Genomic DNA, 15,906 nt, shown 5'->3' with positions numbered 1-15,906 from the left:
ATAACTATAATATTTTATATTTAAATACGACATATTCAAAAATAAATAAATAAATTTAAATATATAACTAAACCATAAAACTAACCTTAATATGATGAAGAGACATGAATTCAACAATAATTTCACTATCAATTGTCATTTTTTTAACTGTGTAAGTGTGCCAATTTCGATAAATATTTTCAATTATAAAATTTAAAATGTAAAATATTTATACCTTTTCGTCAAGTAGAATCATCTCCAAACTGTTTGTTTCAGATGGATTTTTGAATTCAGGTTGAGTCCACATACGAATGATTCGAACCTTCAAATTCCAATCAATCTTTCCAGCATGAATGTTATCAATGAAAGTAATTATAGGAAGTGCCATTGAATAAATTATGAAAAAGAAAGTTGAATATTGGAGAAGGAGGAGAAGTTAGGGATGAATAAAATGAGGCTGTGATTTGAAACATGGGTTATGATTTATAAAAAAATCGTGGCTTTAGAATTTGGATGTGGGATTTTGAAACCGTATCAAAGAACGTGGGATTGTGATTTAGAGAATAAGAATGTATGGTTAGTTGAGGTGTTAATGAAAGATGAGTTTGAATTAATACGTTGGTGAAAGTTAGGCATGAGTAATTAGGTTGTTTAATGGGTTTCAATCAACTAAAAAGTAGGAAAGAATAAAAGTAATTGTTTGTAGGGTTTATTTAATTTAATATATTTAATATTTAATAATTAATAATGAAAGTAGTTTTTTTATGTATTATTTTTTAAATGAATTAATTATTAATTATAATATAGTATTATATTAAAGGTGAGTGGTTTATGTTGTTTTAGGGTTAGTATGGGTGAGCACTACATGAGGTAGTGGCGAGAGGTTTTTAGGGTTAGTAGGTTACAAAAATTAATTAGTGGTTAGTTATTTTTTATTTTTGCTATTTTTTTAATTTTAGTTAATTTGTTATTTATTTATTTATAGTTTATTTATTAAATTGGAGGGAAGAAGTTGTAGGATTATAATTTAGTATGATATTGTATTAAAAATTTATCCTTAATTAAATTTTATGTTAAGTCAAATAAATCATCAAATAGAGGTTATCATTTGTTTGTCTCACACTTTTTTTATAAATAAATTAAGGGTAATGCTAACGAGTGCCCCTGGGGCATTGGTTAAGAGATTAAAAATGTAAGTCGAGCATTATTTAATAAAGTAAAAAAGATAAGTTTTTTTACGCAAAGTATATGTATTCAATGCATTGAAAACATAAATAATTAGCCTTTATAAAAAATATTGTGTGTATTCAATGCCTTGATTGTAGAATATTTTCTTTATTAAGGAATGCTTAACCAGTGCCCCCGGGACACTCGTTAACATGACCCATAAATTAATGATTTAAATATTACACATGTTTTAAATATAAATTTATGATTTGATATTATGAAATGGTAGAATTTAAATCAATCATTTAATTAGAGGACAAAACTGTTTCTCCTATTAAAGAATAAATAATAGAAAATAATAAAAAAATTCATAAAACTTTAACAATCATATTATTATGTAGTCTATATTTTGCCACCCTTTTTTCAGCTATGACAAGACAACACATCTACCTCTTATCAAAAGTTCTCCTCAAAAGTAATAATTCTTTGTATTTTAATATATTAGTTTTTCATCAATTTGCATAATTACCAATCTCTAACTCTATGAACATATTGCTATAACAATCTATGATGACTTTTTTTTAATAAAGGCCAAAATATATTAAACAAAAGAAAATAGTACAAAGAGGAGGGGGACAAGACCAAAACCCTGAAGAAGAACAAAGAAAAAAGGAAAAACAAAAGATAAACAACAAAAACACATGAGATAACTCATATCAAAGAAACTACCGAGGCGTACGGTTTGTGGCACCTACCTTGAAATCTTTGCACGTCTCAGGCGGCTTCTTCTTGTGCTTCTTATTTCTTGGAACCACCAATTGAAATGGTTGACTAGTGTTTGCATCCAAATCAACAATCTCATCTCTCTTATCCATGTTAGCCCAAAATTTACTAAGAAAATTCATAGCTTGTTGAGCATCTGAATCAGAATCCCCATCTTGATTCTTGTCAATTTTACCTTGATCAATGGTATCTATATGAACTAAACCACGCAAATTTGCATTATCTTGGGCACCCAAGTCTTCGTGATGCAACACATCAATACTCACAACATTCTCGTCAACAGTGGTTTTTCAAACAATCAACAAATCCTAAAAGAGGATTATTAACAACACATGTATCATTTTCACATTCAACTGATTCATTTCTTAAATCTTCATTCTGAGACTTATTCTCCGTGCGTTTATGCTTCTCCTTAGATACCCTTTTCTCTTGATCAACTTTAACAAGCTTACAAGACGAAAAACTATGTCCAATGTTATGACATTGCGAACAGAAAAGAGGCAATTTTTCATATTCAACGTTAACAAGAAACGCATAATATTCTCTTTCGACCCATAATTTATGTCTGATTTTAGCAGATAAATCAATATCAACTAAAACTCTAGCAAAATTTCCAAAAGATCTCTCTAGAGGGAACTTACTTGTTGCAACTTCCAAACACATTGGCGTTCCGAGACAACTAGCAATAGCAAAGATAATATTGGGACTCCAATATTCTTGTGGCAAATCAATAAAACGAACCCAACATTGAACTGTTGTCTGTTTGTGGTTATGAGGATTAAAGTCAGGAGTCCAAGCAAAAAGTTTAAGAAAACCTGGCTTAAGGTTCCAAGAAAGCACCGCACGAACACGTTGTACATCCTCTGCAGAAGAAAAAACAAATTCATAGAAACCTCTTCCTAAAGAAACAATTCCCCATTTACTTAAAGGCTTCCAAAGAGTGTCTAATTTACCACACAAGTCTTGGAGTTTCGGGGGAGAATCTCCTTTAGACAAAATCAACCTTCCATGAAGATGATTTTTACATGATTCAAGACTAATCTTGTTTCGATCTAAAGCAGTTTAAAAATTATTTTTTTAAATATTTAAAAATATTATATTTTTATTGTATTGTTTGCATCTAAAAAATTAGCATAAAGTTAAATATTTTTTTACAATTTTTTTAGAGAGAGAAGACAACTATATAAAAAATAAAAATATTATTTTAAAAAGATATCACAAATGAATTTTAGTATTTTTAAATCTTTATAGAAAACTATTTTTTTTATCAATTTTTGAGATTAAAAAACATCCATATAGAAGAAAGAAAGGCAAAGATGCATATTTTACCTGTTTCTTTTTTATTTTATTTTTTCTTAAGTATACATATTCATCTCAACTAAAATTAATAAAATAAAATTATGATTATTAGTCAAAGGTATTTAAAACGTTTAAATAGACTTTGAACTAGAAATATATTATAAATAGTATAAATTAAATATTAAATGATAATAAATAGAGTGATTGTACAAATCTTAACTGTGATTTGACAAGTCTAAATGAACAGAAAATGAAAACACATATAATAATTCATGATAAAAACTAAAAGTGACAAAAGTGTACGATGGAGTAGTCACATATTGTCAAAAATGATTAAAAGGGTATGATGGAGTAGTTACGTATTGGCAAAAGATTAAAGTAACATTTTTCTTCACTCTAAATATTTTGCAAGAATGGGATCAAGACATTATCACAAATTAAAGTAACATGTTTTCTCACTCTAAATATTTTAAATATTTTGCAAGAATGTGATCTAGACCTGGTCAATGGGGCAAGCAAGATAGAAAAAGCCTAAGGCGTTCAATTTTTATTTTTATATATTATATTGTAATTATTATTACTACTATTATCATTCCCCTTTATTTATTTCTTTTTATTATATTAACGATGAATAAAGCTAAGTATATGGGTAGTATTAAGTACTGTATCAAAATTTTCATAGGTCTATTTATAATAGAATTTAATTTTTAAAAATTTACTTCACTGTACCACTGATTTAATCTACCATATAAGAAAATTGTATGTTCTGCCAATTACCATTTTACCCTGCCGCTCATACAACTAGCCACGTGGATAACCCAAGCTTCCTTCAATTGCTTTTCTTTTATTTTCACAACTTTTCCTCTCTTTTCACTTCACTTCCTACGTCAGCCTCTTTTTCTCTTTCTATTTTCTTCTTCTCTTTCTACTCTCTTTCTCTTTTACTATCTTCTCCTATTATCTTCTTATTTTCTTTAATCTTACTTGAGTTTGTATTTAATATTCTAATTTTTATTCAATATTTATTCAATGTAAAAAAAATTTAAATAACCATGTTTAATAAAAAAAAATTACCAAAAAAACTATGTTTTCGGGGTATTTACCAAACTGTCTAGGTTTGGGAAGACAAATAAGTGGATGCGTCATTCTAAATGGCGCATCTGTACCTTACTAGCCATTTCAAATGGCGCAAATGATGAAGAATTTAGGGCACATGCATTTTAGCCATTTCATTTGGCGCATGCATTCATAATGCAACACATAGGCGCCGTTTCATTTGGCTCCTATGTGTTGTGCCTTTTTTTCTCTTCAAAATTAACCCATTTCGGGTATTTTCGCGCAAAGTTTTGATTTCAGTCTTTTATTTTCGTAAAAATGTCTGATAAATCGAGTTCGTAAAATTCTTATTAACCCTAAATAATGTTTGCATCGTCGATTTCAGTTTTTTAGTAAAGCACAATTTATTGATGAAAGACTGAGGAAAGGTTACAAGAGGTGGCAAGCGAAATTGATACATTGTCGTAAAAGAAAAATAAAGAGTAGATTAAACTTACGACGAGGTCGAGCCACGATTAGGGCATCTTTTTTTATTGTGCCCCACCTGACGACAAATGATGCATTTTCTTTCCAATTTGTCGTGGACGTCCATTTCAATTCTAATATGCGTACTTTTGGGGCGACCCTTTTTCTTTCGCCGCATTGCTTTGTTATGCCAAACTACCTCCCCATCATACTCAGGCCAGTAATCCTCCTTGGCTACAACTGGAAACGCAACACTGTAAACTCGAAGTAATGTTCGAGCCTTGTAAATTGGAGAGAGTAGTGATTTTGCGTCGCGGTGCGCAAACGCACATGCAGCTAGGACATGTGAGCAAGGCATACGAAAAGCTTGAAACCTTCCACAGTCGCACCAATCTTCGTCTAGCAGAACCCTATATTGTTGTCTTGGCAAACCCTCATTGTTGTCTTGGCAAACCCTCATCTTCGTCTAGCAGAACACTGAACATGCGGTTGAATCGGTCGAAAGAAGTTACTTGATGAGTGTTTGCTTTTGCCGATTGTTGTTGCATAAATTTCATGCAACTATCACTTAACAATTGACCAGATTGTCTAACATCACCCCATTTCCGGCCTCTCATTGAGAAGAGCAAAGCCATCCTAAAGTAGGTTGCCTCCACTAGTGCTGTGATAGGAAGGTTACGAATGCCTTTGAAAACTCCATTCATGGATTCCACCAGATTTGTCGTCATATGGCCCCATTGCACGCCTTTGTCATAAGCCCTTGTCCATTTCTCCCTAGAAAGGTTATCTATCCAACTACATGCATCTGGATTTGTCATTACAATCGCACTCCGATAATGCTAGAATGTGGGTTGGTTTAATGCATAACCAACATTTACCAGGGCCTTCCTGAGATGTCTGTCATTGATCTCCCGCATGAAGTTCTGGGCAATGTGGCGAATACAATACACGTGTTTTGATGGCGGGTCATGCCATCCGTTTGCTGGATTATTATAAGCACTCTCAATGGAAGCGTGCCTATCAAAGATTAAACAGATGTCAGGCTGAGGAGCAACATATTCTTGGAGGTTCCTTAGAAAGAAACTCCAAGCCGCGGCAGTTTCACCTTCGACAATTGCGAAAGCCACTGGAAATATGTTGATGTTCTCGTCCTGTGCAACCGCCATAAGCATGGTTCCTTTGTATTTTCCGTATAACCATGTTCCATCAATTTGAAGTATGGGTTTACAATGTGCAAACCCTCGTACGCAAGGTTTGAACGCCCAAAAAAGCCGATGGAATATTCCGTTTCCTTGGACAGCGTTTCCATCCGGGGCATGCACGGGCAGTGTCTTTAGAATAGTAACAGTGCCAGGTGCGTAACTTTGTAGCGCAGTGAGGTAGCGGGGAAGAATTTTGTATGACTCCTCCCAGTTGCCGTAGTCTATCTCAATTGCCTTTGTTTTTGCAACCCACGTCTTTCTGTAAGATGGAGTGTAGTTGAAGGTTGTAACGATATGCGAGATAATATTTTTGACCTTAAAAGACGAATCATAGCTTATTAGAGGCAGGATCTCCTGACAGATGAGATCTCCACTGAGTTTCGTATGATCCTGGGAAGTGTTAGGGTTGACACACGTGTGTTAATGCGTAATCGACCCTATTTTCCATGCATTACTTCTCTTCCTATAAGAAGCCAACAGTCTGAAGCCACACTCTGGATTTTTACAAGTGATTACATACCGTTCCAGGTTTGAACGATCTACTTCAAAATCAATGTTGTGCGCCATGTGTCATTTTTTTATTGTTCTAAGACATGCCTCCTTAGAAGGAAACTTGTCTCCTTCCTTTAACTCATCGTCATTTTGGATGTACGGTGTGAAGAAGATGTCGGATGATGGTTCGTCACCTTGCAGCTTCAAGTTACTCATATGTGCTGGAGGTGCGTATGTAACACCCTTCTAAACCCCGCGGAAATTAATAAAATAATTCAGAGTAAAACATGAAAACAAGGGTGCCACAATTCAATTTAAAACAAATTATCATAAATCAATTGTCATGCTTCACTTAGGGGAAAATCATCCATTTAACAAAATCATGTTTCTATACAGCGGAACATTAATCAACAGATAAGCATAACATCATCTATGCAATATCTCACAACATTACTCCAATAACAACAAAATAGAGTATCATCATAAACTCTAAACTAACGTTCCCCCAGTGTTACAATATCAGAGCATGACACCGACGCTATACCAAATAAACTGACTCATGAGCTAATCCTCACCGAGCCAAAAGCCGCTACTCGCCAATCTGAAATCATCAAAGTAAGGGTGAGTCTCATTCACAATTAACAAATGTTATCGAATCATAAACAATAACACATCATAGTCACATTATTCATCCAATTTCGTTATATTCAGATTGTCAGGAAGTACTCATCAACACACAACACAAATAGAATACATTACCCAGAGGCAACACCATAATTCATCCAAACAAATCATAACCATTACACAATCATCACATATTATAACATTGGACAATCTTCCATTCATGTTATAATAACACAAGTAACCTAATGCAAATGCAACTATATGCATGTGGTACCAAAATCTGGGATAACCCAACTCACCGATCCACCATCGTCAAGGATACGGCAGCACCCACTCACTAATTCCACACAATGGGAATTAGCTACCACTGATCCACCATCGTCAAGGATCAGCCACATAATGATTATGAATGCATGTATCAACCATAACATGCTCATCACCCACATAAATCAACCAAATGTCATAATCATCAACCACCACAATAATCAATAGCCACACACAGTTATGCTATTTCTCAACCATAATAAAATACATATTTTACATCAACAATATATGTATAACAAACACCAATTACAACCACAACATCATAACAGGTAAATCATTCATCATACAGTGCAACAACAATAACACCCCTCACAATCGTGTACCAAGTACGACAAAGCAACTCATCAACGACAGAGTATTTACCTCATCATTCATCAAAACACATGATAACCATATTTACCATGAACAACACCCATTTGCACAATTAACAGAAGCAACCACATTATCATAACATACATCATTGCACATATTCAATTACGCACACCACAACCATTGCACCTCATCAACTATGCAAAACCAGGATAAACCACATTTGAAGAAAATGATACTTTTTAAAATAAAATCAAGTTATTATTGTTTTACTCATTTCATGTGGTAAGGCATTCAATTTAAGGAACAACGTCCAAAACAGCGTCTAAAACGGACTTACGGTTTGAAAGTTACACATCTTTACATTTTTCAAAGAAAACAATTATCGCTACAGCACGCGGCGCCACCCACAGTCCGCGGCGCGTAACGAATATAAAACACGCCTTCGCGGCGCAAACACAGGTTCGCGGCGCGGAACGAGAAAAAGTTACGCCTTCGCGGCGCGCACCCACCTTCGCGGCGCGAACTGGCAAAAACCAGAGATCTCACATCGATTGACAGCATTACGGGATTCATCCCAAAATCCCCAAAACCCAAATCAAGTTATATCATGAACCTCAAATACCACCATATCAGCCACATACATGTTATAACACAAATATAACACACAAAGAGGATCATTCAATCATCATAACAGCCATATAATCATACAATTCATCACATCAAACAATTCCCATCAAAATCATCCCAAAACCCCAACCTAACATATAACCAATTGACACAAACAATGCGTCTAAATCAGTCCCATCATCTATAATACGATAAAAGATGTTAACCGGAAGAGTCCCCCCTTACCTTAGCCAAAGATCTTGATTAGCCCTCTTCCTCTTCGGTTCCTCTTTCACGTATCAGCTTTCCAATCTCTCATCTCCTCTGCTCTGCTTTTCACGTTCCTTTTTCCTTTTTCCCAATTTTCTTTATTTCCTTTATTTTATGAAAACATAAAATAATTAGCAGCGGGCTTACTCACTTAGCACCCCTATACTACTAATCTCACCATTCCAGCCCAATGGCCCTTAATCCATAATTCTCCAATAATTCAACAAAATACCAAATAATTCTAAATAATAATTTAATTTCCGATTAAATTAAAATTAGAAAATATGGGGTGTTACAACTCTACCCCACTAAAAGAGTTTTCGTCCTCGAAAACATACCTTAAGTGAAAAGTTCCGGATAGGAGTCTTTCATTTAGCTTTCTAACTTCCAGGTAACATTTCCATCAGTCAATCCTCAAAAATCCATCTGACATAACCAACAGGAAACACATCTCACGCATTCGATCTCCGCTCTTACGTCGCATTTAACCACCTAAAGGTGTACCACTTGCTATATCTCCAAAAGGTTACGACAATGAAACGTCAAGGTCCGACCCATACAATACGCCCAATAACTGAATAATATAATTACCCAATCCATAGTATGACCACTCCTGATCAACACTGTATTAAGGCATACCATCTACCGAACTTACCAACCTTAGACATACTCTTCCATCTGAGCGATAAAATAATACTTACACTTTTCACCAACCGCTTCCTTCAAGAAACTCAATACTCATATTCCTATACCATTGAATCCCAATTATCTGACTCCTCTTAAGTCACACCAGTAATTATCCAACACGTTACATTCCACTTTTTCCGCGCTACTCTGACTACTCATCACAATCATCTATACCAAATAGATTTCTGAGTTTTACCCGATTCCGACTCTCTTTACTCATTCGTTTCAAGAATCATTCTTCATCATTCATGGTACTAATCTACCATTTAGCAATCCTTACTCGCCTCCAACGAAAACCAATTCCTGATTTACTTCCTCTATTTAAACATCCTAACCATCAGAACAAGTACACACGCATCAGCCTCAATATACCATCGCTTACAAAATAGCTCAACTAAGTCACGCTCTCTACTAAGAATCAAATCAACTCCGTCCTTCATAGAGTGTAATTCCCCATTATATATGGAATTTACAATATCACCTCAATAACAACACAAAATTATTACAGCATCATATATTATCAATCCTTCGTTTTAATTTCGCCGAATACATACTCGTTAACTACGTACAACCGTAATGACATATTCATCATCTCGGAATTTATTCAAAAGAGTTATAATTCTTCGACACGACATCCTTACATCCACTGGATTCTAAATCCAACATATAGATCAATACATATTCTCTATGTAGGCTTCCGACATATTAATTCCTTACTTCCCGCGAGTAGTACTCATAACACTACTCCACATCACACTTTCGCTGCGCGACTCTGATTACCCGTCTTAAGTCATCATCCACCATGTTGCACTCTTTCATATTCACTTCTTCATAAGTTCACACAACATAGTGAGTGATTATTCTCACGGCTTAGTATTCATCACATCTTAAACCATTAAGGTAACAAAACAAGCTTATCTCTTCTATATGATTCCATCTACTACCAACAAGAGATTTAGGGTGATCAAGTCCTAAATTTGTCAGTATTAGTTGAAAATCATATTTATGCATAAACCGTTGTTACTACATAACAGTGTCCCTTTCCGAGTTTGCACCCAAACTCATTAACATCGTCATAGTTCAATAATCCACTACAGTGTCCTTCTTCTAGAATATTCTTCCGAAGCTCAAAACGTCAGTTACACAAATCCAATCACTCAACCTCATTATATTATTCCCGTCGATTCTGAATTCACCGCCTTTACCTTGGTAATTCAAAGTCAACCTATCGATCAACTCAACATCATCTTTCTGACCTTCTCTAATCTCGTTAAGAATACCACTAGTCATCTTCTAGCATACCCAATATAACACTATTAGGATCACCTTCACATACCAACTCAAGTCTCTAAATTGTCCAATTAAATCCAACTCATTCATCCTTAGCACCGACATATTTAAAGACTTCCTACGCAACACAATAGCACAACATTCATAACTCGTGGTTTTAATCCAAATTCTATTACATCCTTCACGTCCAATTATCATCCCGCTCGGAATCTCAACAAAGTTTTCCTCACGTCAACAAATGTTAGAAATTCCCTACAATTCTTCTTTTATACTTATCGTTATTTTGCCATCACAAATACGATTCCAAGGGTTCTAAAGTTTGTCCCATCTTTACTACTAATTTACTCATTCACTAAAATCCATCGGTATTCAAATCATCTTTGTGACCGAACATCTCATCGACTTATTCATCAACAACATGTTCTATTCCACGTCGTTTCAAACAATCGCGGTAGTAGGCATTCTTATTCAACAAGTTTCACGCTTCTATAACCGACTTCAAAACCTCTCCTCATAGGGTCACTCTACCGTATTTATAACTCTCCCATAAGGTAGAACATAATCTCTCCTCTTCGTAGGTTCAAACGGCACATTAATCCGACGCTCGAAACTCAAGATATGAATTTTCCAATCATTGCCCGAAAAATGCAACACTGACATCCTGCAGTGACACTCTATACGATATATCCAAAACTCCTCAATTGGTAAATTCAATTCTTAAAATTACTTCTCAAAAAACCTTCCAAGTATTCCTTCGATCCATTCAACACTGACACTGACATCTCGTGCAGTACCAATAAACAAGTCTAGTTATAAGAACAAGAGTAACCGTAACTTCGCCTCCTTCCAACGTCATCCTGTCACAATTAATTATGTTACAGCTGCTGCAATCATTTTTATAACAAAGTTCATCTCGTTAGCTTTCCGACGCTTCAAACGGAACTCAAATCGGATGTCCAGAACTCTAGTTATGAATTTTCGAAGTTCTGCAGCTATTCAGCAATTTTCCTGCGTTTTTCTTACGAAAATCTCACTCCAAAACTCATTCTCTTCAACTCGATTACATTCCAAACAACCCCTCATCATATCTCTTTACTCCCAAACATTCTTATAACTTGAGCAACACATCCCATCGCCGAAGTGCGATTTGTGAAACATTACGACATCAATCCTCTTTGCAAACTCGTAACTGAACCTCTTCCGAGACGCAAGGCTACTCAACTGACAACTTCGCAGCACACCAGCAGAGCTGACACATCGCAACTCTCCAATCTCCTTCTCTTACAATAACTGTCAATTACCTCTAATCACCTTCCTTCAAGATGTTCCAACTCAATTCCTAGTGAAGTCTTAATTCCAAGTCACCTTCAACTCGGGAAACAACAAACTCCGACAACGCTCGCACTGTTTTCCAACAACAGCCTACTGAATCAATCTTCTTCAATCCCACACCTGCAACAAACAACCAAGTACCGACAGTGATTCACTCACATGTCGCATACCAAGGAATAAAAATGCCGACAGTATTCAACCGTCGTGCAACTCAACTGACTCAACAATTGGCCGGACGGACCGACCTGCTCTGATACCACTATTGTAACACCCTTCTAAACCCCGCGGAAATTAATAAAATAATTCAGAGTAAAACATGAAAACAAGGGTGCCACAATTCAATTTAAAACAAATTATCATAAATCAATTGTCATGCTTCACTTAGGGGAAAATCATCCATTTAACAAAATCATGTTTCTATACAGCGGAACATTAATCAACAGATAAGCATAACATCATCTATGCAATATCTCACAACATTACTCCAATAACAACAAAATAGAGTATCATCATAAACTCTAAACTAACGTTCCCCCAGTGTTACAATATCAGAGCATGACACCGACGCTATACCAAATAAACTGACTCATGAGCTAATCCTCACCGAGCCAAAAGCCGCTACTCGCCAATCTGAAATCATCAAAGTAAGGGTGAGTCTCATTCACAATTAACAAATGTTATCGAATCATAAACAATAACACATCATAGTCACATTATTCATCCAATTTCGTTATATTCAGATTGTCAGGAAGTACTCATCAACACACAACACAAATAGAATACATTACCCAGAGGCAACACCATAATTCATCCAAACAAATCATAACCATTACACAATCATCACATATTATAACATTGGACAATCTTCCATTCATGTTATAATAACACAAGTAACCTAATGCAAATGCAACTATATGCATGTGGTACCAAAATCTGGGATAACCCAACTCACCGATCCACCATCGTCAAGGATACGGCAGCACCCACTCACTAATTCCACACAATGGGAATTAGCTACCACTGATCCACCATCGTCAAGGATCAGCCACATAATGATTATGAATGCATGTATCAACCATAACATGCTCATCACCCACATAAATCAACCAAATGTCATAATCATCAACCACCACAATAATCAATAGCCACACACAGTTATGCTATTTCTCAACCATAATAAAATACATATTTTACATCAACAATATATGTATAACAAACACCAATTACAACCACAACATCATAACAGGTAAATCATTCATCATACAGTGCAACAACAATAACACCCCTCACAATCGTGTACCAAGTACGACAAAGCAACTCATCAACGACAGAGTATTTACCTCATCATTCATCAAAACACATGATAACCATATTTACCATGAACAACACCCATTTGCACAATTAACAGAAGCAACCACATTATCATAACATACATCATTGCACATATTCAATTACGCACACCACAACCATTGCACCTCATCAACTATGCAAAACCAGGATAAACCACATTTGAAGAAAATGATACTTTTTAAAATAAAATCAAGTTATTATTGTTTTACTCATTTCATGTGGTAAGGCATTCAATTTAAGGAACAACGTCCAAAACAGCGTCTAAAACGGACTTACGGTTTGAAAGTTACACATCTTTACATTTTTCAAAGAAAACAATTATCGCTACAGCACGCGGCGCCACCCACAGTCCGCGGCGCGTAACGAATATAAAACACGCCTTCGCGGCGCAAACACAGGTTCGCGGCGCGGAACGAGAAAAAGTTACGCCTTCGCGGCGCGCACCCACCTTCGCGGCGCGAACTGGCAAAAACCAGAGATCTCACATCGATTGACAGCATTACGGGATTCATCCCAAAATCCCCAAAACCCAAATCAAGTTATATCATGAACCTCAAATACCACCATATCAGCCACATACATGTTATAACACAAATATAACACACAAAGAGGATCATTCAATCATCATAACAGCTATATAATCATACAATTCATCACATCAAACAATTCCCATCAAAATCATCCCAAAACCCCAACCTAACATATAACCAATTGACACAAACAATGCGTCTAAATCAGTCCCATCATCTATAATACGATAAAAGATGTTAACCGGAAGAGTCCCCCCTTACCTTAGCCAAAGATCTTGATTAGCCCTCTTCCTCTTCGGTTCCTCTTTCACGTATCAGCTTTCCAATCTCTCATCTCCTCTGCTCTGCTTTTCACGTTCCTTTTTCCTTTTTCCCAATTTTCTTTATTTCCTTTATTTTATGAAAACATAAAATAATTAGTAGCGGGCTTACTCACTTAGTACCCCCATACTACTAATCTCACCATTCCAGCCCAATGGCCCTTAATCCATAATTCTCCAATAATTCAACAAAATACCAAATAATTCTAAATAATAATTTAATTTCCGATTAAATTAAAATTAGAAAATATGGGGTGTTACAGCGTACACATGGGCTGGAGGCACCGGCATGTGTTACTCGTCATCGGATTCCTTGTTGACCATGTCGTCAAATTCCGTTTCCAGATCTTCTTCTTCCTCGTCTATGACATCAACCTCTTCTTGCTCGTTGACTGGTGGGTCTATAACTTGCAACTGGACAACATGAGTTTCTTGTGTCTCAACCTGTATAGTAACGTACAACTTGATAGAATCCAAGCCAGAGTATTCGTGGGTAGCAAACATATCTTGGAGGTCTTCGTCATTTGCAATCTCCATCTCATAAAACTTGACGGTGTTGTTGTCATTGAAAGAGGGACATTGGTAAAAAATGTTTGCAGTAGGACCCATTGCAATCTTAGCGTGTAGTCGCTGAATGAAGGATGTAAAGGTGACTCTTTTGCTTAACAAAAATGGTACAACTTGAGTGTTTCTCATCACAAAACCGGCTATTTCATATGAGTAAGTCTCACTGTTTAGATGGGCATGTACAAGGTATTGGGGAGATGAAGCCATTTTTCGGGTTAGTGTTTGGGTGTTGTAATATCAGGTCAAAGTAGGCAATATTGTTTGTGTGTGTTGTAATGTTTAGAAAATATTTGTTGTCTTATATAAGGTAATACTTACAGCTTTGCATTGACTCAAGACAGACGCACGCTGATCTAGGTCTGTCACAAGATTCCAAATTGACGAGACTAGACAGACGCACGCTGACCTATGTCTGTCACAGGATTCCAAATTGACGAGACTAGACAGCCGCACGCTGATCTAGGTCTGTCACAAGATTCCAACATGACGAGACTAGACAGAGGCACGTTGATCTATGTCTGTCACAGGAATATATATAAAAAATGTATATAATTATATATATATATATATATATATATATAATGATATGTTATATGTTAATTTAAGAATAATCATATTTTAAAAGTATGTCCATTTTTATTTGTTTGAAATTATAAATATTATCTATTTTTAGTAATTATTCAATTATAAAATGTATTTTAAAATATGTCTGTTAGCTTAATTAAAGTTCAGACAACCACAACTAACACAACAACCACATTAATTTTAATTAATTGATCCGGCGTTTGCAACACAAAACAACTGGTAGAACACGAAATTACATTGCAACAAATAAAACAACAAATAAACTAAACTACTCAAGTATCACTGCAAGAACAAGTGGATCTTCAACGCCTCGGTTAACTTCTCCACTGTGTGTCCAAAACATTATATCCACTTTCACATCGTCTTTCACACGATCCCAATAATACATATAGGTGCCTTCTGGGTTATTATCCGTCAACGTAATGTATGGACAACGATAATCTATTTGTTTAACTTTCCTGGTTGGACCATCCAGTTGACGAAACCCGGTGTTGATGGCTCTAACAATTCTCTTGAAATCTCAATGCGGGTTCATGCAAACCCGCATGTGGCTACCTTCCTCAAAAAATACTACAGCCCAAACTGAATTCATTTTTAAGTGTTTGCAGTAAGAAGAAAAAAAGAGTTAATACTTCAACTCCACACACACACCTCTATTTATAGAAG

General features: G+C 35.5%; 1 pseudogene; it reads right to left on the bottom strand.

Annotated features, from left to right (window-relative positions):
- Window positions 1-15,906, bottom strand: part of LOC131597841 (uncharacterized) — a 71,527-nt pseudogene that overhangs the window by 6,959 nt on the left and 48,662 nt on the right.

The sequence above is a fragment of the Vicia villosa genome, linkage group LG4, assembly GCF_029867415.1.
Source record: "Vicia villosa cultivar HV-30 ecotype Madison, WI linkage group LG4, Vvil1.0, whole genome shotgun sequence".
Taxonomy (NCBI): Eukaryota; Viridiplantae; Streptophyta; class Magnoliopsida; order Fabales; family Fabaceae; genus Vicia; species Vicia villosa.
Note: the sequence above shows the minus strand (reverse complement) of the source record. Positions and strands in the feature narration are given on the sequence as shown.